The sequence below is a fragment of the Ambystoma mexicanum genome, chromosome 5p (assembly GCF_040938575.1).
Source record: "Ambystoma mexicanum isolate Mex_15411 chromosome 5p, UKY_AmexF1_1, whole genome shotgun sequence".
NCBI lineage: Eukaryota > Metazoa > Chordata > Amphibia > Caudata > Ambystomatidae > Ambystoma > Ambystoma mexicanum.
Genome location: NC_090930.1, coordinates 827409082 through 827432488, shown reverse-complemented (window position 1 = coordinate 827432488; position 23407 = coordinate 827409082).

Here is a 23407-nt window from a genome sequence, read left to right as displayed (position 1 = left end):
CTGCGAACCTGCGTCGCTCAACACCATGGCCTTGTCTTGCGAGGGCTTTGCTGCAGAGGGTCCCAAATCTCGGGTTATGTAGGCTCGGAAGCGTGGATGTAAGAAACATGTGACATGGAAAGTCAGTCAGCCTCTGCTGCAAACATGTGTCGCTCAACACCGCGGCCTTGTTCTGCACGGGCTTTTCCGCAGAGGGTCCCGAACCTCAGATTATATTGGCTTGATAGTGAGGACGTAACCAACATCCACGCTTCCTATAGCTGGCCTGAGTTCACATGGCTAACATGAGTATGATGCCAATTAGATTTGTAATTGATAATTGTGTGCACTATCAGTCACCATACCATAAACCAGGTACAGCTTATGCTTAGAGATTGCACTGCCACTAGATGGATAGGCTCACAATGATCGTGCTTTTGGATCAGAGGTGCAGGAGTAGTTAGATGCAACCTCTACCTGCAGTGATTTTGTGTTACAGCAGATGTCAAATAGGGCACAAGTGACCTCTGAACCTTCCTGGTGCCACGGAAAGGCAGATGCTGCAGATCAGGAGACTGATGCAGCAGGACATGCGTGTGCTATGATTTTGGCATGGAACCTTATGACAGGGGGGTCTGATTAGCAGACCACCTTTTCTGAGATGGATTACCTGCATCATTTTATTACTTAATGAAAAGCAAACAAAAACAGAGCTTCTGCACCATTACCAGATGGCAATCCTTCACACTGCCTTAGCTGACTGTCTCCCTATTGGATTATTTGGAGATGAACTGCAGGTTTCTGTGCTACCTGCCACAGTGTCCAAATACAAACTATTGAGAAGAAATACAATGGGAGGAGTCTCAAACTCTCGCCCAGCAAGTGTCCTATAGCAACACTTGTGCCTGTCAGTCACTCCTTTCCCATTTACGAACCCTGCAACTATAATCGTGTTTTATTGTCCTTATTTTCTAGAATGTATTAGTAAAACAAATTAATTTTTTATACAAACACATGTTCTCCAAATATCTCAAGCATTCTGTGGGTGACTGACTGAGGAACTTCCTGAAAATCGATAGGACATGTGCCACTACCATTTCCAAGGTATGACATGGGATGAATGCCAATTTATAATAGTCCCCGATTGACCACTCAAAGTGCAAAAAAATTGAATTGCACACTGCAGCATCACTGTCCCTGACAAACTACCAGTTTATGGGAAAGGAACATGGTGGAGCCATAGGACAGTGCAGTCAAATAAGTATACTGCTCTCCAGCAGAATCTGGTCATTGAGTTAGCACTGTGAAAGGAAATGTTAGGGATGATAAAGACATTGCTGACACATTTCCATACTCTTATCTTCCGGTGACTCGTTTTGTTTCTTTCAGCAGACTATGGTCTGGCTTCCCTTGGCAGGAGGCACACTATGCCAACCCACGAACAAGCCTAGGTGTTGTGATACTGCTATGGTGGTGATCTGGGGTGACTACAGCAAAACAAAAGAGGTGACGGCTGGAAGGTTTAGAGTTATTCTTAACCTCTGGCATTGCTCTGGGCAACACTCTAGCCCATTATTCTGGTCATGGTGATGATTTGGTAAAGCGTAAAAGCATTTTCACCCAAAATAACACTATTTTATAAGCCACAAGATACTAGTGATGGCGGCCTTTGCCCATAACATGTGACACACATATTTATCAAATACTTTATCAAATACCCTATAGCACCATTCTGTACACAGATTGTTATTGCAAGGACCTAAATGAAACTGATTGGAGACAATGCGAATCCAATATCAGCGGTAAAAATAGTTGCTCTTTTGATTTGGGAAACGTATGGGTACATTTATAGAGGTGGGGGTTTTGTTTTCATGAGTGTTCCAGTGATTGTTTTAGGGTGTCGATGGAGCCTTCTCTTAACAAGAAGGGTACACGTACACAGCGTATTACTATCTGTCTTCAAAGCTCTATTGCAGGGGTCTGCAACCTTTGGATCGACAGATGTTTTCGACTCCAACTCCCACCAACCATATGCAGCACAGTCCATGATGAGGGATCATGGGAGCTGTAGCGAAAAACATCTGGAGAGCCACAGGTTGCAAATCCCTGCTTCTATTGCCTTTGCTTAATTTACAACTACTGTAAATGTTCTTGGTGCAAATTTGTTGAAGGTTGTCTTAAATGTAAAATGTTGCTTAAGGATTGGTCAAGATAGACTCCTGAAGAAAAACAAATAATGTACTGTTCAGATGTCTAATTCTCTTATCATTTGCTATGATTTAAAGATATGTTTATTTATTCATGTTTCACCGTTGTTCCACAAATGCATTTCACGTATGTTTTCTATCACATGTTGATATTTTATGTTGTTGTGCTTATTGTACTCTGTACAAAATAGTACTAAACGCATCATCTTTAGAGATGCACACTAACTAACTAAGAAAAAATAAAAAAAATAAAAAATTGCTTGAAAAGATCATATGACAGATCACAAAGTGGCGTGTACTTCCCCAAATTGACATGGCTAAGGAAGGTAACTGGAATTGAAGTTCCATGTATAAAAACACCCGATTTTAAAACATGCAAGAATGATGCATTTTGCAAACTTGGGGGGGTAGCGCGCTCTTTGTAGTATTTTTGTAACTTAATGGCATGTGAGAGGAAAATAGAAATATATCATGGGAAACCTTTTGCACTATTATGTTTGCTTAACTCGGAAATACCTTTTTGTTTCATCCAAAACAGTGCCCGTGGGGTTTTCGGAGGTGCAAATTGCACAGTCAACATCAGCATTTAAAGAAGGGTACATTAATCTCACTTGCGTTTCGGACGCAACTCACACTTGTTTCTATTTGGCTTTAGTTATTGCAAGAAGCAATTACGTAAGTTACGTTTGGTAGTTAGGCTACCCTCCGCCAAGTTCCACTTAATATGTGAAAGTGTCATAGCCTTGCCTTTTCTGATTGACGTACAGCGCAAACGTGTTTACTGTTGCATGTGTAATGTGAGACACACGTTTCCTTGTAAGGGTATCTGCAAATTAACCTCAGAGCATCTTCCACATACAGAACGATAAAGGACTCCATTGGTGAGGAAAACAGTCTGTGTTTGTTTACAGGGATATTCATGCTTTTCAATAGCATTGTGTTTTATGTTAATAAAGATGTCCTACTTTTCCAATGAACAGCAACCTGGGGCCAGATTACAGAAACTTTGCTCTGGTGAAAGTGCAAAGTTTACACGGTATTAGCACTAGGGCAAAGTTTGCCCTATTTTTGAAAAACAATGGGACACGTTTAAAAAACCATTGCACCTCGACAAGTGCAGTTTGCCAAATTAAAAGCACCAGGGCAAAATGTGCCCTATTGATAAATAGCTACATTTTTGATGCATTTTTGCACCAGGGCAAAGTTTGCACTAGTGCTAATACCATTCCATATTAGCACTAGTGCAAACTTTGCCCTGATGCAAAAATGCATCAAAAATGTAGCTATTTATCAATAGGGCAAATTTTGCCCTGGTGCTTTTAATATGCCAAACTGCACTTGTCGAGGTGCAATGGTTTTTTTAATGTGTCCCAGTGTTTTTAAAAATAGGGCAAACTTTGCCCTGGTGATAATACCGTTCAAACTTTGCACCGGCGCAAAATATCTGTAATCTGGACCCCGTTGTAACCTGCAGGGCTTGATCTCTGCGCTGGTTTGATTTGCTGGAACAAGCATTGGCAAAGCCGACAGCTTTGGCTTTTTGTGTAGCCATGAGATCCTTATTTTCCAGTCAATTGCCCAAAAATGCTATGTATACATGTATGGCAAAAGCTGGCAAAAGGTGCTAGCAACAGGGAATATTATGTCAGTTCCTCGAAAATGCTAATGGCAAACGAGGCAAAACTGTTGGCTCTGTTGGCTTTGGCAATGTCTGACATTAACATGAATTCTGTACAAGGAAACTGTTGCAAAAACACCTGCTTCTTATGAATGAAGTAGCTGAAGGCACACTCCGTTAAGACATTTATATTACTTCAGGTGTTGGCTTAGCTGCAATTAAGCCATTTCCTTTCAGAATGCAGTACACAGTTAGACTGAAAGAGATGGGGGGGGGGTGTTTTGGGCAGGGAGGGGCAGGTAGTGGGTTGGAATGGCTTAACCATGACCATGAGTAGTCAATGTGTGGGTAAATAACCAAACAACATCCGCTGGCTGTCTCCCCCTCCTCCCCCCCTCCCTCCCCTCGCACTTCATCTTTCTCCCATCTTCATATGGCATGGAAGTAGTTTATGGGCAGCGGTTTCAGCACTGCCTAACAGCCAAATCTAAAAAGGGACTGATATCCCTTCTTTAACATGGTATGATGTGTGCATACATGTGTCTGTTGATAATTGCATTAGCTCATCTCCAGAGAAGCCTGCACCGATGACCACTCGCTGCCAACCCTGAGACCATTTGCATGAGCCGTAAAATAGCCATCATCTAGTTACATTTTTGTAAAGGTTTTTGTGTGGGATTTAGTCGCTCCCTTGGGGCATCCCAGGGCGCCCCCAACATCTGTGCCGAAAGCATGTTGCCCATGATGATGAGCGGCGGGGACAAGGGTTAAACACCCAGATTAACAATGTCAATTGCAGCCTATAATTGCACACAGCTTGTCTCGCGCGATTGCACTGAGCAGACTGCTGGGAAGGTCAGAGCAAACGGCGGCACGCCGCCCCTCCAAGACTCAGTTGAAAGGAATCCCTCTTGGAGGGGGCTGCTTATCTGAAACATTAGGTTTTTACTTTATCAAGATGTCCCTGCTTCCCAGACAGGGACAGAGCCAGCAGGAAAGTACCATGAGCTCCAGCTGTCAGTGGGTAAATGAGGTTAAGTGTACAGTACAAGGCAGTGGGTGGGGGCACGGGGCCAAGGGTAGATAAGGACAAGTTACATGGCAGCACCGGGATTAAACAGTAGCACGTTTCACAGGCCAAAACTTTTCGCGTGTTTACCCACTGGCGTAACCAGAGCCCCACCACCACATGTCCTGGGAGGGGGGCCCCATTGGACTTGTTTTTAAGTCACTCTGCTTTCATAAAGAAATAATTTCTTTAAGAAGGCAGAGTCACTACAAAAAGAAACAAAAAGAAACGATTTATTTTTAGAGTCCGAGGGAGTGCACCCCCTCCCCATGAAATGGAATCCTCTACGCTGGAGCCATCCATGCCATGGCGTGGGAGGAGCTCGATGACTTAAAAAAATATTTTCTTTTTTAAGTCACTCTTCCTTCATAAAGAAATGATTTCTATTATGGTTCGGTCCTTAACGGAAATAATTTATTTATGAAGTCGGAGTGACATCAAAAGGAAACCATTTCTTTTTAAAGCAATAAGGCTCCCCTCAACTCAATGACGTGAGCCTGTGCGAGTGCATGGTGAAAGGGTGCACACTTAAATGTAAAGGCAGTTGCCTGTGTGAGTGTATGGTGAAAGGGTGCACATTTAAATGTATAGGTGGCTGCGTTTGTGAGTGTCTGGTGAAAGGGTTCACAATTAAATGTATGGGTGGCTGGGTGTGTGTGTCGAGTGTATGGTGAAAGGGTGCACACTTAAATGTTTGGGTGGCTACCTGTGTGAGTGTATGATTTAAGGGTGCACTCTTAAATGTATGGGTAGCAGCCTGGATGTTCCTGTTTGGTGAAAGGGTGCACACCTAAATGTATGGGTGGCTACCTGTGCGAGTGTATGGTGAAAGGGTGCACACTTAAATGTATGGGTGGCTACCTGTGCGAGTGTATGGTGAAAGGGTGTACACTTAAATGTATGGGTGGCAGCCTGGGTGTTCCCGTCTAGTGAAAGGGTGCACACCTAAATGTATGGGGGGCTGCCTGGGTGCCTGTATGGTGAAAGGGTACACACTTAAATGTATGGGGATTGTGTGTGTGTGTGTGTATGGTGAATGATGTGTGGGCTAGTGTTCAGGGGTGCAACAAAATGTACTTTTGGGGGGGTGCTAACCCTTCAAATGTCGGGAGAGGTGCTAACTTCACGGGCAGAGGAGGAGGGTCAAACTTATTCTTTGTGGGGCATCTAACTTCTTTATACATTCTAATGAGAATATTCAGTGCAGCTTCAATGTTACACACAGTTAACTCTCTCCTTTAAGTCTGAAAGCGCCCACGTATGGACTGCTGTGACAATAAGCGGTCTACTGTCCCTTCTCTACCCTACCAATCACTTCCTTGGCATGCAAGTACTAAACCCACATCAAGATTTCAATTGCTGAAAGAATTATGCATTTCAACCAGGTACTAACAGTGAAATACATTATGTTTGCAACTGCTGGGCCTTTGTTAACAGCAAAACCCAGGTGCTGTTTAACATCTGTGTCCTGTTCTGTCTGGCAACGACTTGTAGATCAGCCAGGTCGAGTCAACATAGCCCAAACATTCAGGGGGTTAAGGGGTGAGGGCTGAAGCACCGTCATCTCAATGGTGTTGCACCACTATTTGTGTTTAATCCCTTGGTTACTTATTGGTAATCTTCATTGCTCATAGCCCTATTCTTCCTCATCCCAGTACTTGTATATGAGGCACTTTGACTCATACAGAAGTACCTGGATGAGGTAGCGGGACATGGAGGTAATGCCTGGCTTACTTACCTGTAATCTTCATTACTCCTAGTCCCACTCTTCCTCATCCCAGTAATGACCTCTTTATTTATTTATTTGTTTGTTTAGAAGGCGCCGAAAGCCAGCAAGCATCGGCAAGCATGAGGCAAGGAGCCTTATACGTAAGCACTGGGACAAGGAAAAGGGACGTGGAAGTAATTCTGGGCTGAGAATCTGATTTTGCGGGTTGGGGCAGGGTGTGGGAGGGAGAGGAGATTTGTGGGGGGTGGGATGGGATGGGTATTTTGCAATAAATCGTAATGGTTATCCATGCCCAGGCTAAGCAGGCATGACATGTGGTATTAGTGGCTAGTAAGGTATTTTGGTGCAGCCAGTCTGGAAATTTCTTAGTTTGGCTTTACTTTTTCTTAACTGGCCATCTCTGATAAAGCAGTCCTGCTAAGTGTAATTACCTGGCTAGATTGGCATTTGGGAGCTGCCAGTCTAGCCGTTTCTTACTGCAGCATTGTATGTTTTTATGGGCATCTGTGGTAAAATAACCATGATAAGTGTTATTGCTTTGACTGGCATTTTGGTGAAACCAGTCTCGGTATGTCTAAATGTGGCCTGGCGTGCTTTACTGTAATATGTTATTACATGTCTAGACTGGTCTACATTGTGCAGCAAGTTGGACATGTTTTCATTGTGGCATGACATTTTTAATAGCAAAGCATTATATTAACTAAAGCATTAATGTTCCTGTGCCCTGTTGGTGACTTGCATGTATTGGATTTTTGGATTGGTGTTACCCTACAAAACAATTGCAAACGCTCTAGCCTTTTAGCCAAATTGTATCTGAAAGTGTGCTGTAGGATGTATTAAAATCTTTCTCCTAGTGCAGTGAGCGGCGTAACCCTGCAGCAGCACGTTTGTGAATATTGGGCAAGTGTGGCAGTCTAGGACGGCCCAGGGTGTGGCGTGACCTGTGATTTGTTGCAGAGTTGGGGGTGGGGGCCTCAGCATGGCTCGCAGGGGGGCCGCCAATTGTTGTGTTACGCCACTGTGTCTACCCACCCTTTGCACTAATACGCAATTCATGGCGCCCCCTAATGCCTCAGTAGACAGCCCACTCTGAATATTCATTTTATGTAGTTTAAAAACATACAAGGTCATATGTGAAGAGTGAATGCAGTATTCGGCCACAGTGGTGTTTTACAAAAGTGATTTTGTAAATTGCAAATAATATTGTAAATCACAATGGGGTCATTTTAATGTGAGTGGTAAATGCGCCCTGTAAACCACCTCTGCTTGCTCTGCATTTCTTGTGTGCAGTATAGGCTTACTATTTGTTGTTTTTACACCACATGCGGTAGTGCAGCGTGGACCACTAAGCAAATACACCTCATTAGTACGCTGTGTAGTGGTGCATCTCGCATCATATCTGCTTCCAGGTCCCTCAAAAAGGCCGGAGTGGATACATTTGTGGTGCTGCACATGCTACAAGGAATCCACACGCCAGGCCTCAGAGACCCATTCCCCTCCAAAAAGCCACACCAAAATGGTCTGCTGGTCTTCATAGACATTTTACCCCATACTCAACTCTCACAGGACCTATACCACTATCCTCTCCAGAATGCTCAGTAGTAACAGGGCATCTCCTACCCATAACCCCGTACCATCTGCCCACAAAAACAAAACTCCTAGAAAGAACACCAGAGTTTGCTCACCCCACTCACATCCTCGTATGGTCTATACCCTCTGCCCATAAGTGGCAAGGGGTATAGACCATTACACATGCTGCAAGGAATCCACACACCAGGCCTCAGATACCCCCCTCCAAAAAGCAACACAAACATGGTCTGCTAGTCTTCATAGGCATTTTACCCCATATTCACCTCTCACAGGACCTATACCACTATCCCCCTCCCCAGAATGCCCAGTAGTAGCAGGGAACCACATTCACCCCACCCTGCACCATCTCTCCACAAAAACAAAACTCCCAGAACTACCCCAGAACTTGCTCACCACACTCCTATCATCCTATGGACTATACCCCCTGCCCAGAAAGGCCAGGAGACCCAGTGCACCACATATCTCCCACCCTAACCCCAACACATCAACATTATACAATAAAACCTCAAAGGTAAGCTCACCCCAGCCCCATACCTCCCAGTGCCCATATCACCAGCTCCCTCTTCAGAAATACCCAGAAGCCCCAGGGCACAGCATATCCCAAAGCCCACCCCCCAAAGAAAAAAAAAGAAACAGAATTCCCCACCACCACTGACCTCTGCCCACTGCCCAAGGCATCCCCTGCTAGATCACCCTCTTGCCACCACCCCCACTGACCTCTTCCGACTGCCCCATGCAGCCCCTTCAAGTCTGCATTCCACCTGCCACCCCCACTGACCTCTGCCCACTACTCCAGGCAGCCCCTCAAGACCTCACACCTCCCAACATCCACACTGACCTCCTCCCACCGCCCCAGGTAGCCCATGCTTGTTTGCCCTCCTCCCACCACCCCCACTGACCACCGTCCACTACCCCAGGCAGCCCACACAAGACTGCACACCTCCCAACATCCCCACTGACCTCCTCCCACTACCCCAGACAGCCCCTTCTAGTTTGCCCTACTCTGACCACCCCCACCCCCACTGACTTCTGCCCACTACCCCAGGCAGTCCCCTCAAGTCCTCACACCTCCCCCACTGACCTCCACCTGCTACCCTTGGCAGCCACAGTAAGTCCTCCCACCACCCCCACTACCCTGGGCAGCCCCCGGAAGTCCTCACACCTCTCACCACCCTGACTGATTTCCCCCCCGACTACTCGGGCAGCCCACTCAAGTCCTAACACCACCCACCACCCCCACTGACCTCCACCCACTACCCCAGGCAGCCCGTGCTAGTCCGCTCCCCTACTAATCCAATGTGGAGGAACAACCTACCTTGACTCCTCCGACCTAGCTTCACCATGGAGTACACTTGCCACATATCCTCCTCCAACATGAACAACTGGGAGCACTGATGTTGAATTCAGGACTGTATCTTCCACTATGACTCCCTGGTAGACCACATGCAGCTGCATGTCAACAGGACGCCATACTGTTGCACAAGATACACTTTGACTACTCCATGTATATGTGAGATACTAATGCAGTGTAATGCAATGTGGCATTTGTAAAGTGCCCTTGTGCCAATGCAATGGTCTCAAAGGGCTGAAGGAAAATTCCCTCGGAGGACTGAATTATGAGGAATCAGAGATTGGTCCGACTCATTTACAATGCGTGTCTGCATATTAACATGTACAAAGGTAGGTTGGTAGGGGTGGCAAAGACCCTGCTAGCGACCCAAGTATAACAGGCTTGTTGTTGGGTGATGTGAAGTTTGTCAGAGCTTGTGCGAGTCAAGGAGACCAAAAATGTGTGCCGCTAGACTGAAGAATCAATTGTGGCACTCAGCTGAATTCCAGTGGCAGAGGTGATGGACGATGTGAGTGCAGGTAGTGGCTGATTGCAGATGTGTGCGGCTGGGTGGCTGTACCTTGTGAGGGGCACATCAATCTACCATTAAGGGCACAACTGATGAGTGTAGTCCACTCATCCACAGTTAACCCTGTGGGATATTTTGACCCACTCAGCTGTGCTATGCTACATCACTTTGCTGCAGTGGTGCAAGAAACAGCAGAATGGCCGTGCTGACTCCTGTGCGCGCCAAGATCTCTAAAATTCATTTTTGCAATAACCAGAAAATGGCTGCACCACCCCACCACACAAATTTCAAGTGTGGTGGAACAGAGTACTCACTGCAGGAATGTGCCAGTGTGCTCTGCAACATGTAACATGGAGTGAAGTGAAAGAGGCAGCATTACTTTGATGAAAACCCAAAATGCCTCTTTAAAATGACATCTTTCAAACCTAAAAGTGCTGCTTGGCGCTAAATCCATCCATTTACCCTGAACCACTGTGATTAAAAAGGCCCTGTGATGCCCAGCATCATCCATTGTATCTCAGAGGAACGGGCCTCATTTGAATGACAGCTCCTGTCAAAAGTATCTTTGAAGAATCAACAAGGAGCTTTGTTTTCATTTAACACAGGAAACGCATCTATTTTCTTTGCAACAGTATCAAGAACCAGCTGTTCAGAGAAAGACTCTAAATAGATGCCTGTTAAATGTATCCATGCTGCAGAACAACTCCAGCACTCCAGAAAAGAACTATAGCTGCAGAAAGTGTGCATATGCTGGAGATGAAAACCGAATTTAAAGAAATAGTAAAATGTGCTTTTTCTAACTGAAGAGAGAAAATCGCCTATTTAAAAGTAAATTGTTGTTTGAAGGCCTACTTAATTAGAAATGTAAAATGATTTGTTGCTGGTAAAAGTGCACCTATAAACTGTTTTGATTCCATAGGTTTAAGTCAAGATGTAAAATGAGAAAATAAAAGATAAAACTCAGGCTAAATTGGCAAACTATATAAAAAACTTGCTCTGCAAGTTACTAGCCCTGAGAAAGGGTGACACCTCATAAACTACTGGCACATGAAAGTGCTAATTGTTAGCTTGGAGGACTTTGAATGCACCAGGACAAAGGGACTTCCCCAGCTCATCAGACATTCATCTTTGCTCCAGGCAGGGACAATAGCAGGCTGAGGCAATAAAACCCTCAATCAAGAGAGAGGCCTCTCATCCTGCTACAAAGGTATTGACAGCTGCTTGCGGACAGAGGAAAGGAAAAAAAACTGATCAAGTGATATTTGGTTTTAAAGGTTATTTTGTAACTGAACTTTTGAAAGACATTGAACTTTGCAGCAAGAATGAGGAAAAATATGAAAAGTTGGTAGTTCTCAATCTAATGTTATGCTCTTTCTTTGAAAACTTGGTAGAACTCATTACTGCATAAGGAACAGAAGTTGTAAAAAAATCACAGATTGCGGGGAAAGTATTGATGTTGCGAGCATAACATGTTGTACACACATCCCAGGGGTAAATGTGCACCTGTGTACAAAAATGGGGAATTTTAGGCCAAATCTTTCATGGTTAAAATTGCCAAAATGTAGCAGAAAGGCAAAACCAGAACCCACAGACTTTGGATTGAAATATGACGCACAAAACATGTAACTTGTGTATCTGATTTCTCAGAGGTTATAACTGCATAAATATTTATTTATTTATGGAAAAATTTGATTTTGGTTCCAGTAGCTAGGGGAGGTTGCTATACATTGTAAAAGTAACCCCATAAACATGGCATCCTGTTTCTGTGATCCAATCAGCTGTGGGCAAGGCAGAAACTATGCTCTTTCCCAATCCTAGCATTATGGTTGTGGGTAGTAAGCCTTCCCCTGCCATATACTGTAGTGATGTCATCTGACAGGATAAATAAGGGCACCTGACAGCACACAAAACACACTAATTCCTGACTTTCTTCCCGAATTCCTGCGTGGCATCCTGTTCCTGATTTCTTCATCCTGTTTGATCCTGATTCCAGATTTTTATTGCAAAGCCAAGGCCTATGCATTGCTGAACCCCTTTTCAGCTAAGCCTCAAATTCTAAAAATCCCAAAAACACAAGGGAAGCATCCTTAACCAGTCTGGCTTTCTTCCACTAGATGCATGCCTGCATACTTGCCACCTCACTGATCTGTAGAATCCAGTAACCAGAAGTGCAGTTCGGTGACCAGAACTGGCCAGCTGATCCTGTCCTGCCAGATTTGCCAAGCTGTTCTTTGTTAGACCAGATCCGTGTGGTGACCCAGAACCCTTGACGGTCCAAAATCCTAATTTAATGTGGACTGTAAGTATTAATAGGAATCCTAGAAAACCATAGCATACCTTGTCTTGCCTTGTCCTATCCCAATCTCTAAACCATCCTATCCTTACCTTAATAATTTATAACCTTGTCAGAATCCTTATTGCAATCTTGTTCTTGATTTATCTTCCTAAGCACAATTTCTTTAGTCATTTTTATCTTGTGTAAATCCTAACCTATCAATCCTATTTCGAGTGGTCGGTCTTGTTCCGGGTGCTGCGGATCTGGGGTTGAAGTCATGAATTAACTCCAGAGCTTAGTGTGTCCCTCTTTGGTATTATAGCCATAATGCTCTAGTATAGAGTAAAACTATAGTAAATATTTTCTTCTCCAAACTGAGTTTCTTTTTTGTTTTCACTACCCGATTTTTCTGAAAATGTCTCTCATTCTACATAGCATATCTCCCTCAGTTTAATAGCTAGAGACCTAATTTCAGTTCCATAGTGTACCTAAGACCTATAGCTACACCCTAACCCAAACATCGTTTGGTTAATTGTAGGCGGGAATCAATATTTTTGCAAAGTTTGACATGCGTTATTTTTTTCTAAATTATTTTCAGCCTTCCATTCAAATTCGAATTGTTTACTTTTGCTCAAACTATTGCTTATGATTGCTAGTATCTTTCCAACGTTGCTCCCATAGTAATTTGTACTTATTTAAGGATTTTTGCACATTTTCCAGTGTTTTATTCAGCCATTTCCGAAATGTCATTTTAAACAGTAGGGTTTCAAATCTGTTTTTCTCTCTTGTTTGGGGAAGGAAAGTTGGATTTGAATTTTCTTTGTTGTTCCTTATTCCTGATTACCTTCTGCTTCCGTATATCTATTTAGAATTGCTTATGTGTGGGTTGAGGAATATTGCAGGGGGAAATCCTAACTTAAGTGCTATCTTTCCAAACAAGCCAAAAGTGTTCTATTTCTCTGGGGTTTTCCATCTGTGTTGCTAAAGAGTGAATTTAAGTGCATTACATACCTTCGTATCTGTTATTGTCACCACATGGGTGATTGCTGCTCCCTATTAAAAACTATGTTTCATTTGAATTTTAAATAAATAAATAAATAAATATTACCTTTACCAACCAGCCTGATTCCTGGTCCATCGTGACCCGGGCTATTTGAAAAGGGGTGTGATATGAGTGGTGTATCACTCAAAATATTGAACCTATATATATATAATAAAATAAGCATTTTGGTTGTGCGCTGCATACCAGGCTGAGACCAGGGTATGTCGCCTGATTGAAATACTTAACAACCCACATCCCACCTCAACAAACACAATGCCAAATACCCATACCCGTAAATGAAGTGTGGGCAGATACACATTTACAAACAAGTAAGGAACACCTGAACATCAGTGGAACAGAAAGGGACTCAACGTACAGCAAACTCGAGCTCCAGCAGAATGTGCAGAGGCGAATGAGTTGTCAGCAGATACAACACAAAACTAAACCATGTTGAACATGTGGCAATACACATTAACAAGTGATTGTCTATCCCCAATGAGAGACCCCAAACACCAGCAAGATACATCTCACACATCACCACAACCATCCCAGTACACACACCATTACACACAACAAAAAACTTCCCTCCAATGACCCTAACACAGTGACATCAAACACGGAGTGCCCCTGCACAAGGAATGGAATCAGATGAATAGCCAGTGCCACCTACAGCTGTCTGCTGACTCCACTCCTACATGTGATACACATGTGCACAGGTCCAAGTCAATCCAAACAATGCCACGCAATCACCAACAACACACAACATCACCAAACACACATGAACATCATACAGCAATGAATTACAGACTCAGCCACAGTATACAACTCACACACTCACATCAACACCATGCATGCAATCCAACAACATGCCTGTATTGCAAACCGCACATGTAGGCAAGACACAGATGTGCAGTACAAAGTCATCAAAAATGTGAACTACAAAGCACCTCACCTCCCCACATCTACAAGAGCCCACCCATGGTCAATGAGCATGGATGCCACAACTACTAGACATGTGGCATGCGCACACACCCCCAGCAAACAGCACAGTAACAACATGACACACATAGTAAGGCCCCAACCAGCATGACAGACATAGAAACGTATGCACTTGGAGAACGTGTCAGAAGTAAATTAACACATGGACAAAGAGACTGCAAGAATTGTGGTATGAAGATCATCAAAACTTGTATTAAATCTATTTACATAAAGTCAAAGGATAGTCAGGGACCATCAGCGGCAGTTGGTGGACACCTTGACAGAGAGTTTGCATGCAGAAATACCCGCCTTGAAGGACACTCTCTGCGTGCAGTCTGAGACTTCACGAGTGAGGTCACAGGATTACACTGTGACTACTCGTGAGGATAAACATAACTACCTTGTAGCTATAGGGACCCTTCTACATATATCCCTGTCATGCTTGGGCGACGCCGCTGAAGACCAGACATTTGTACCGGGTGGTATGGATGACGCATTCCCAGGATCCACTGCAGGATGGCTGTCACTGCTGAGCCACGCTGCCTCTCCTACCTGTGCCCCTGTGTCCTTGAGCTGGAGGAGCGTTCATAATTTTACATTTTGGTTCACATATGTGGAAATCCCCCCCGCTCCCCATCCAGGGAGGACACCTTCATTTTATCGTTTTTTGAATTTTTTCTGCTCAGTCCAAGATGGACATTTCAATTTCATGTTGTCGCCATGTAGGGTGGACTCTTTTTGTTATTTTCTTTCTGTGACTCCAGAGGAGATGGACTGTGCTACATCTTTGCTTTTCCTTGTCCAAGGTGGAGTTCAGTGTTGTATTTTTGACCCTGATTCAGGATGGACTACTTTTTAATTTTTGTTAAGTTGCTCCATGTCAAGGGCCATTGCCCTCTTGATGCCATTGAAAGCTGGAGGAACCGCCATGGTTTGGTGGACTGCTGCAGCCTCCAACATGCAGGTGCACAGCACATCCTACCATATTCATCAAATGTGCAGTCTGTATGATTTGCTTCTTCAGCTGGTCCAAACCAATGTCCAATGTTGTTTCAGGTATCTTGCCTTATCCTATGCCTGGCCTCCCAAATGGGTCCACCCAGCACCTTTATCCACCCTAGTACCTATTCCCTCTGCTGGACACTGGCCCTCCATGCAACAATGGGGAGGAACAGTGTTATGTGGAGGTGGTGAGGGATTCACAGCAGAACAGCTCTACCAGCAGGTGGGAATGTGCACTGTCAATCATGGTCATGGATGGTGACATTTGCAAACGAATAGTGGCATTCAGTGGCACATTTAGGGTTTGCATTGATGTTGTGGTTTGGTGATTTTTCAGCGATGGTCACTGTCGCTGAAGTCGTGAATTGCTCTACATGTCTGTGACTATGCATGTCTCCTTGATCAGTCATGCTTGCATTTTGGGTTACTGTTTGCCCATCCACAAAATACTGCAGACTCAGTAGGCAGTGCTGCACTTATCCTCTGTGACATATCAGCAGCCTTTGCCACCTTCGACCACAGCATCCTCATAGACAGACTCCACTCTCTAGGCATCAGGGACTCTGCATGAATATGGTTACCTTGCTGACCATTCAGGGATCAGCCTCCTAATACCTCTCTCCTCTCACCCCACTCTGTGTCCACCAGGGCCCCACAGGGGGGGCACTTTTCTCCCCCTTCTCTTCCAACTTTACGCTAGCCTCCTCCCCACCATAATCTGCTCACATGACTTGAGCCGCTATATCTATGCAGATGACACCCATATCATCAACATTCCCAAGACCCTGGCTTCTCACATCCCGATCTTGACTCATGCATCACCGATATTGGCCACTGAATGATGGCTGTCCACCCAAACCTCAATTCTGGTAAACTGCGACCCTGATCTGCAGTGAAATGGCACTCTTCACCCCAACCCACACCCTGGCCATCCTCCTTAGGCAACCCGTCCACGGCACTCAGCTCAGTAAAGTACCTGTAATATATCATGGATTATGAATGAACACGCACTCACCACATCAACGCTGTGCATACATCTTGCCATTTACACCTCTGCATCCTTAGGTGGTTCTTCCAATGCTTTTCATGCATTTACCGAGTCACGGCACTGTTGGCAATCATCCTCGCCTGCCTAGAATTTGTCAGTTTACTTTATCACCTGCCTATCATCTCATTGAGCTCAAACATATCGAGAACTCCACAGCTTGGCTCCTCCTTGCCCTTGGCCACTGTGTACACATCAATTATGCCTTCCAGGTGCTCCAGTGGCTACCCATTGTCCAACACACCACCTGCAAGGCAATATGCATCAACCACTGTGCCCTCCACGAGACAGGTCCTGCCTTGGTGCTACAATGACTCACACGCTACCTACTCAACAGGAACCTTAGATCAGCCTCTGCACGTCCCCATGTGACCCCTACCTTCAATTGCAGTACAATAGGAGGGTCCTCATTCTGTGTCCAAACTCCCACACCCTGGTACTTTCTCCCAAACAGCATCTGCCACATAGAGAACCAACATTCTTTCATGAAGGCACTCGAAACCTGGCTCTTCCCTTCCCCAAACACCACAAGTTCCACGCCCCAGGCAATATCACAGCATGGCTTGCCCTGCTGAGGGCACCATGCCAGCCTACGGCACTGCTGCAGTAAGTGTAATGCAAGTGGTGCTTTTCAGAGAGTCCTGATTTTTCTGGGCCAGCATGGTGCCTGGCCAAAAGGTATACTGCTGCTGACTTGTTAGCACAACAAAAACGGTTCCTTGGGAGAACAAATCAGTGCAATTTTTAACTATCATAAGTATCAAACCATGATTGGAGAACAATGACCTGGCTGTCCCTAGTGGAATAACACCCTGTCCCTGACAGGAGTGCCTGACCCTAGGTGATGTATGGTGCTCCACCTAGCTAATAGGAATAGGAGAAGAGAAGAAGAGAAACTGCCCCTCAACACTACTGCTCAATTGTATTAAATATATAATTTCTCCCGTGATTCTGTTAGTAAAAGGAAGGACATAGAACAAACCAATAACATTATGTATATTTAAACAGGCAAGACTGGTTATTAGAGCTTGTCTGTATCACAGATTGAATGGAAAGTTACTTGGAACCTGGGGGTTACTGCTACTTTTATTCACCCATAAGGGTCAAGTATACCAAAGCGAAATTGGGCTTTTCTAATGCTTCATGGATTAAAAAAAAGCCTGTATGATCAGGGAAACCTTAAAAGGCTCACAAAACGTGATTAAATATTAATCTTGCGATATTGTATCCCCCTTGTTTCTCTGGGATAACAAGCAGGTCACGAGAGCACTTGTGACTCAAGGGTCGACCGGTTTCGATGGTGGATCTAATTTTATGCCATCTTCTTCAGGACCAGTGACTTTACAGTGGTAATTCCAGTTCCAGCGTGTATCTGTATGTGACAGATCAGGCAAGCCCACCCATCCCCTGTGTGGAGACAAAAAATACATAAGGCTGGGTGTAAATCCCCCAGTGGCCTGATTCAATATGCATATAACAAAAAAACAGCCACATTGTTACACGAACTGCGTGGTGGATCTGTGTCTTCAATTTTAGTGACTTTTCATTGCCTAAAGTTGTTAGTGGCTTACCACATACTGTGCCGCTAAAGGGAAGTGCAGGAGCACCATGAAGGAAAAAGACACAAAGTGCACGGGGAGGGAGGGACGGAGGGAGGGAGAAGCACAACTCTTGGTCGTGCTATATGCGTTTTTCATGCCACGCCTCTTTGGAGAGAATGATGTCTGTGCTCAGTTGTACAATTTCTTTAAAGAATGCAGTACAATACCCCTTTTCACCCACCTGGGAGCGAATGAATGGCTGGCAGGGGGCGGTGAACAGCGTAATTGCGGAACAATGCGCTTCTTATTTCACAAGTACCATTCTTGGTTGTTTCTGCATGGTAAATAAAAAGAAAGAAAACCACATGGATAGGCTGTCGCATACACCTCTGGATTTTCAGGAGAAACAAACGGAATGTGCTCCGTATACGAATTCGATGGTGCAGCATAAATCCGAACACTCACCTTGGTGTGATTATGAAGGATTCGATCATCGGTGGCTGTTCCTCGGTTCACGCTTGCCGGAAACACCGCCTCAGATGAGGCGCAGACAGTATTTGAAAGCTGTTCTGGTTTCGTCACAGGGGCCTGTTCTGAGTATGTCAATACACACCCTCCAGCTGCACAGGTGGCCATGTTGGAGGGTTGTGGATTTCCATTGTCTCATATGGCACTCGGTTTGTTTAGTTTGTGTGTATAAATAAATGGCCAAGCGTGTCCGTTTTGTTTTTGTTTTGTTGACAAAGGATAATTATAGTTAAATTAAGTGATTGCTTTAGAAGTATTTCTGCATGGAAAACATATTACTTCTTCTGATGTGTAGGTGCCATATTGGTGAGTCTTCCGCTCTACAGAAGGACGTGGCTGACAGATGGATATAGCTCAAAAGATGCTGTGCGCTTGTATGTGCCAACTCTAAATATACCTACGTCTAGCATTTGGTCTTGACAAAAGTATAACCATATGTGTTAACCTCGAAATCTGGTATCTAGTGGTGCTTACTACAGAATGGTTAGCGTGGCATAACGGCTAGTTCTTGCCATTGAATTGATTCATTCAGTCCCTGTTTGCAAGTGTCCAAGCGGAAAATCCAGGACTGTTCTCTCCTCAGTAGAATATTGTGGTAGTTGCCCCCTCTTTATGGACACTTGATTTTTTCTATGATCGTCCACTTGAAGTCTTCGGGAGAATGTCCTTCGGACAAGAAATGGGCAACCAGGGGTGCAGTTAGTTTGCCTGTCCTGAGGCATCACCGATGTTCGATCATGCGTTTCCTCACTTCCCGTGTGGTCACACCAATGTATTTGAGATGGCACGGGCAGGTGATCATATAAATGACACCTTTGGAATTGCAATGGGTGAAGCTTTTCTGCACCCACAGCGTCTTCCATCCTATGTCAATTTGGGTGCTTCTCATAGTTTGAGCACACATGGAACATAGTCCGCACAGGGAATTACCCGTTGGTGGGCTCGTGTTCCATAGCATATATTGTGCAGTTGATTTTCTGGATCAGAATGTGGGAGTGTTTTAACTAATTTATCCCTAAGATTCTGTCTTTTTTTGAGTTCAAATCGTGGTGTCAGTAAATTGCATTTTCCTGTGTTGAGAATGGGCCAGAGCTTTTTAACTTCCCTCTTGATTTTATTCAGCAATGGCGAATAGCTGAATACCGCTGTGATCCCATCATTCTCATGCAATTTTTTGTTCTGCTGTTTGAGGGTCACCGCTCTGGGGATGTTTCTTGCTCTCTTGTATGTATTGTTGACTATTCTGATGGGATATCCCTGGTCTATGAGTTGTTTTTTTAGAATTTTTGCCTGTGTGGTGTAATCAGTAGTTTCTGTACACAGTCTCCGATATCTCAAAAATTGCCCAAAAGGAAGGATGTCTTTCAGGGCTTGGGGATGGTAACTGGAGCTGCACAAGAGGGAATTGTGGTCACTGGTTTTTTAATCGACTTTGGAACTCAGACCTCCATTATTTGCTGTAATCTTGAGGTCAAGGAAATTGGTCTCCTTCTTGTCCATGTCCAGAGTGAACTTCAGATTAGGATTTTGGTTGTTTAGCCATTGATGGAAAAGGATTCGATCGTCCTTAGATCCCTTGAATATTGAAAAGATGTCATCAATATATCTTCTCCAGACTGTCAGCTTATCCCTGAATGGATTGGTGGCGGGAATGATGTGACTCGGTTCAAAATGGTCCACACATAGGTTGGCCAAACTTGGGAGCAAAAGTGGCTCCAATGGCTGTTGCCGATATCTGCTGGTAAAATGTGTTGTTAAACAGGAAAAGGTTCATAGTGAGGGCTATCTCTGCCAATTCATTGATGAATCCTGGTGGTACCTTTCTGGAACATGGACAGCAGGGTGGCCTGCCCATATTCATCTCTGCACTCTGCAGGACCAATTTGCTGCACTTGGACCGTCTAGGTTTTGACTGCTTGGCACATGTGGCACATGTGACACCCTGACAGCCTTTACCTGTGTCTCACATATATGTCACTTGTCGTTTAATGTTTTTTATCTGTATGTGATTGTTATCTTCAATAGGCCTCATTATGAGTCCAGCGGCAACCAGCCGGTTTTTCCGGCTTGGTTACCGCCGGACTCATATTACCATTCCACCTCTGTGACTCCCGGAATTACCAGTGCATTACGACCCTGGTGTCCCGGGAATTCCGGAGGCGGAATTCGGTAAATCCCCATTCCCATTGAGTCCCGTAGGACTCAATGGGAATGGGGAAGTGGAAACACCGGCACCATCTCGTGATGGTGCTGGTGTTTCCACGTCCGCCTGCAGGCGGGCGGTGTTAAACCCGCCAGGTCAGACCTGGCGGGAACGCCACCTCCCGCCTGCAGGACTCGAGATTGGGCGGTCCGGAATTAACAGTGGCAGCGGTTTTACCGCCACTGTTATTTCCGGACCACCCAACCCGTAATGATGCCCAGTGTATTGCATGGCTTTTCGTTTCATGCATCTCTTTCATTCTCTGCTTGCTCTGAATGTGACTGCACTGTATGTTACAGTATATTGTGGATGCATGTCTGAACAACTTCCGCCCCTTCTTTCTGTTGTCCCTGCATTTCATTGCAGTACACCCTATGATTCATGGGGTCCGCTCATCCTGGGGGTTGTGTAGTGCATTCAAAGGCCTCAAACTGAAGGTCCCTTTCACATGAAAAGCAGGATTTTAAACACTGAGCCCAAAAGTGCTTGACATGTGTATTTGCAGTTTAAATGTGAAAAATGCACCACTGCTAACAGGAAAAATGTCAGGGAAAAAGACTTGGTGCGTATTGACAAAAAGTATATTATGTTTTGCATATAAAATATCAGTGACATTTTAAAACCCACTTTGTTTCCATGAAAAAGTTCCTGTCGGCCCAAGGCAAACCATTTTGGCTGGTGGGTGCGCAAACTTTACAAATAAATCCCCCACTGCAAGTCTGGATGTTACATCCCCCATCTAATTACAACTGCAATAAAGTGTGTGCTAAAGGTATGGAACACCCAGTGTTCCCCAGACTTGCTGGCTCTGAAGGCAGTGGTAGTAGGACAGTTCCCCTTGACTGGAGCATGACCAAAATGTCTGAAAATGGGGGCTGCAACTTCAAAGAGCAAACAACCAACTTCAAAGAGACTCATAAAAACTCTGGTCACAGGCTGGCCCAGTGAGGTAGATGGCTGGATGAAGCAGAGCTCCCATTTGCTGAACATACAGATTTACAATTAATTTAAAATGACTATTATAACTTATACCTTTTTCCCTGCAACCACAAGGTGGATTTTCTTCATTTATGTACAATTATTTTGGTAATTTTCAGCCGATTTTGGAGATATAAAATTCATGCATGTATGAGTTAGGGAACTATAAAGGCCAGTTAAACTAGGTTCCTGGCTGATCTGAAAGTGACTGTTATGCTTTCTGTGAAAATGGCGGAAAATTGCCAAACAGCCATGCAACATGGTGCGGACCTAGCTTATTTAATTACCCATGAATAATGTTTGGCCACATAACTAGATTTCTGCAATAATGTGACATGAGAACAAATGGGGCTTGTAAATTAAGCGCCATATGTCTGCTACAGACCCCTAGCCAAATCCTGACAGGGAGGCTGGATTTGGGAGTAGAGAGAAGGGCAACTGTCTAATCCTATTTGTCTGACCTCTTGCATGGTACTCCGCAAGATTGTAAAATTGGTTATCTCATTGCTGCTATATAAGGGGGACTGCAGTAGGAGGAAGGGACATAGCTGCTCAGATTCACCATCAAAAAAGTGCTGCTGCAACTTATCACCTGACAGCTGCAAGGAAACAACAGAGGAGACTGCTGAGAGTGCATCTGGGTGGATGTCATGGCCACTAGACAAGGGGCCAGTCCTTCCTCATCCCCAGGGTCCCATTGGACCCAGTCCTGGTGCCTCTGGTGCCAGGCTCATGTAAAAGTGTGCTTTGCACACTCTATGCCAAGGGCATGTGCAGCTGGGCCGGGTGTGGCCATAGATCAGAACTGGAAGGCACGTGCCGCAGTCCCAAAGAAGGGTAAGGTGGAGTCAGTAGGCAGGGCTAAAGGGAGGGGCCTGAGCCAGCCTATATAAGGCTAGCCCATCCACGTGCCTTCACTTCGCGTTATTCTGCTTTCAGCAGCGTAACGCTCTCCGCTGTGCTTACCTGCGCATCACTAGATTCCTGCAGTCTACCGCTACATTGCCGTGTGCGCCATTCACCTGACCCCAACTGCTCCATCGCTGAGGGCGCTCCTTACCTGCTGCCAGCCACTACATCGCTGAGCGCGCTCCTTACCTGCTGCCAGCCGCTACATTGCTGAGCACTCATCTTACCTGCTGCCAGCCGCTACATCGCTGAGAGCGCTTCTTACCTGCAACCCATTGCGGCCGGAGCCGGAGTCTTCCTCTTACCTGCATTCTATCACGGTCGGAGTTGAAGTCTTCCTTCTCACCGGCATTCCATCATGATCAGAGTTGGAGTCTTCATCCTGCAACTGCAAATCTTCATCGAGAATCCAGACGCCATTCTTCATCGTCGGCTTGCACCTACTAGGAAATAAGAACACCACAGATTAGAACTCATGTGCATATCGAACGCACGGCCGCTTCATACAAGAGACTAGAGTTTCCTTATAAAGACCAACTTACCTGTCACTGTTGAAACTCCATCAGCCTCTAGAGACTTCTGCACTCTCTTCGGTCCCAAATGACTTCTCCGTACCTATGGGAATGGAGTGAAACATTGCAAGAATTATTATTAGACGAAAAACAGACAGTCTAATCGAACAATAGTCATAACAAAAGACTTACCTTCTAAGTGGATTGGTTGCAGCTGGTCTTGATCAACAGTGAAGCAACTCAGTCCATTCTGAGTGCCCCTGCTAGGATAAGCAGGACAGATAACTCAACATTACAAAACTACAGGTGAGCTTATATGGGAAAGTGCTTGCACACAGTATTT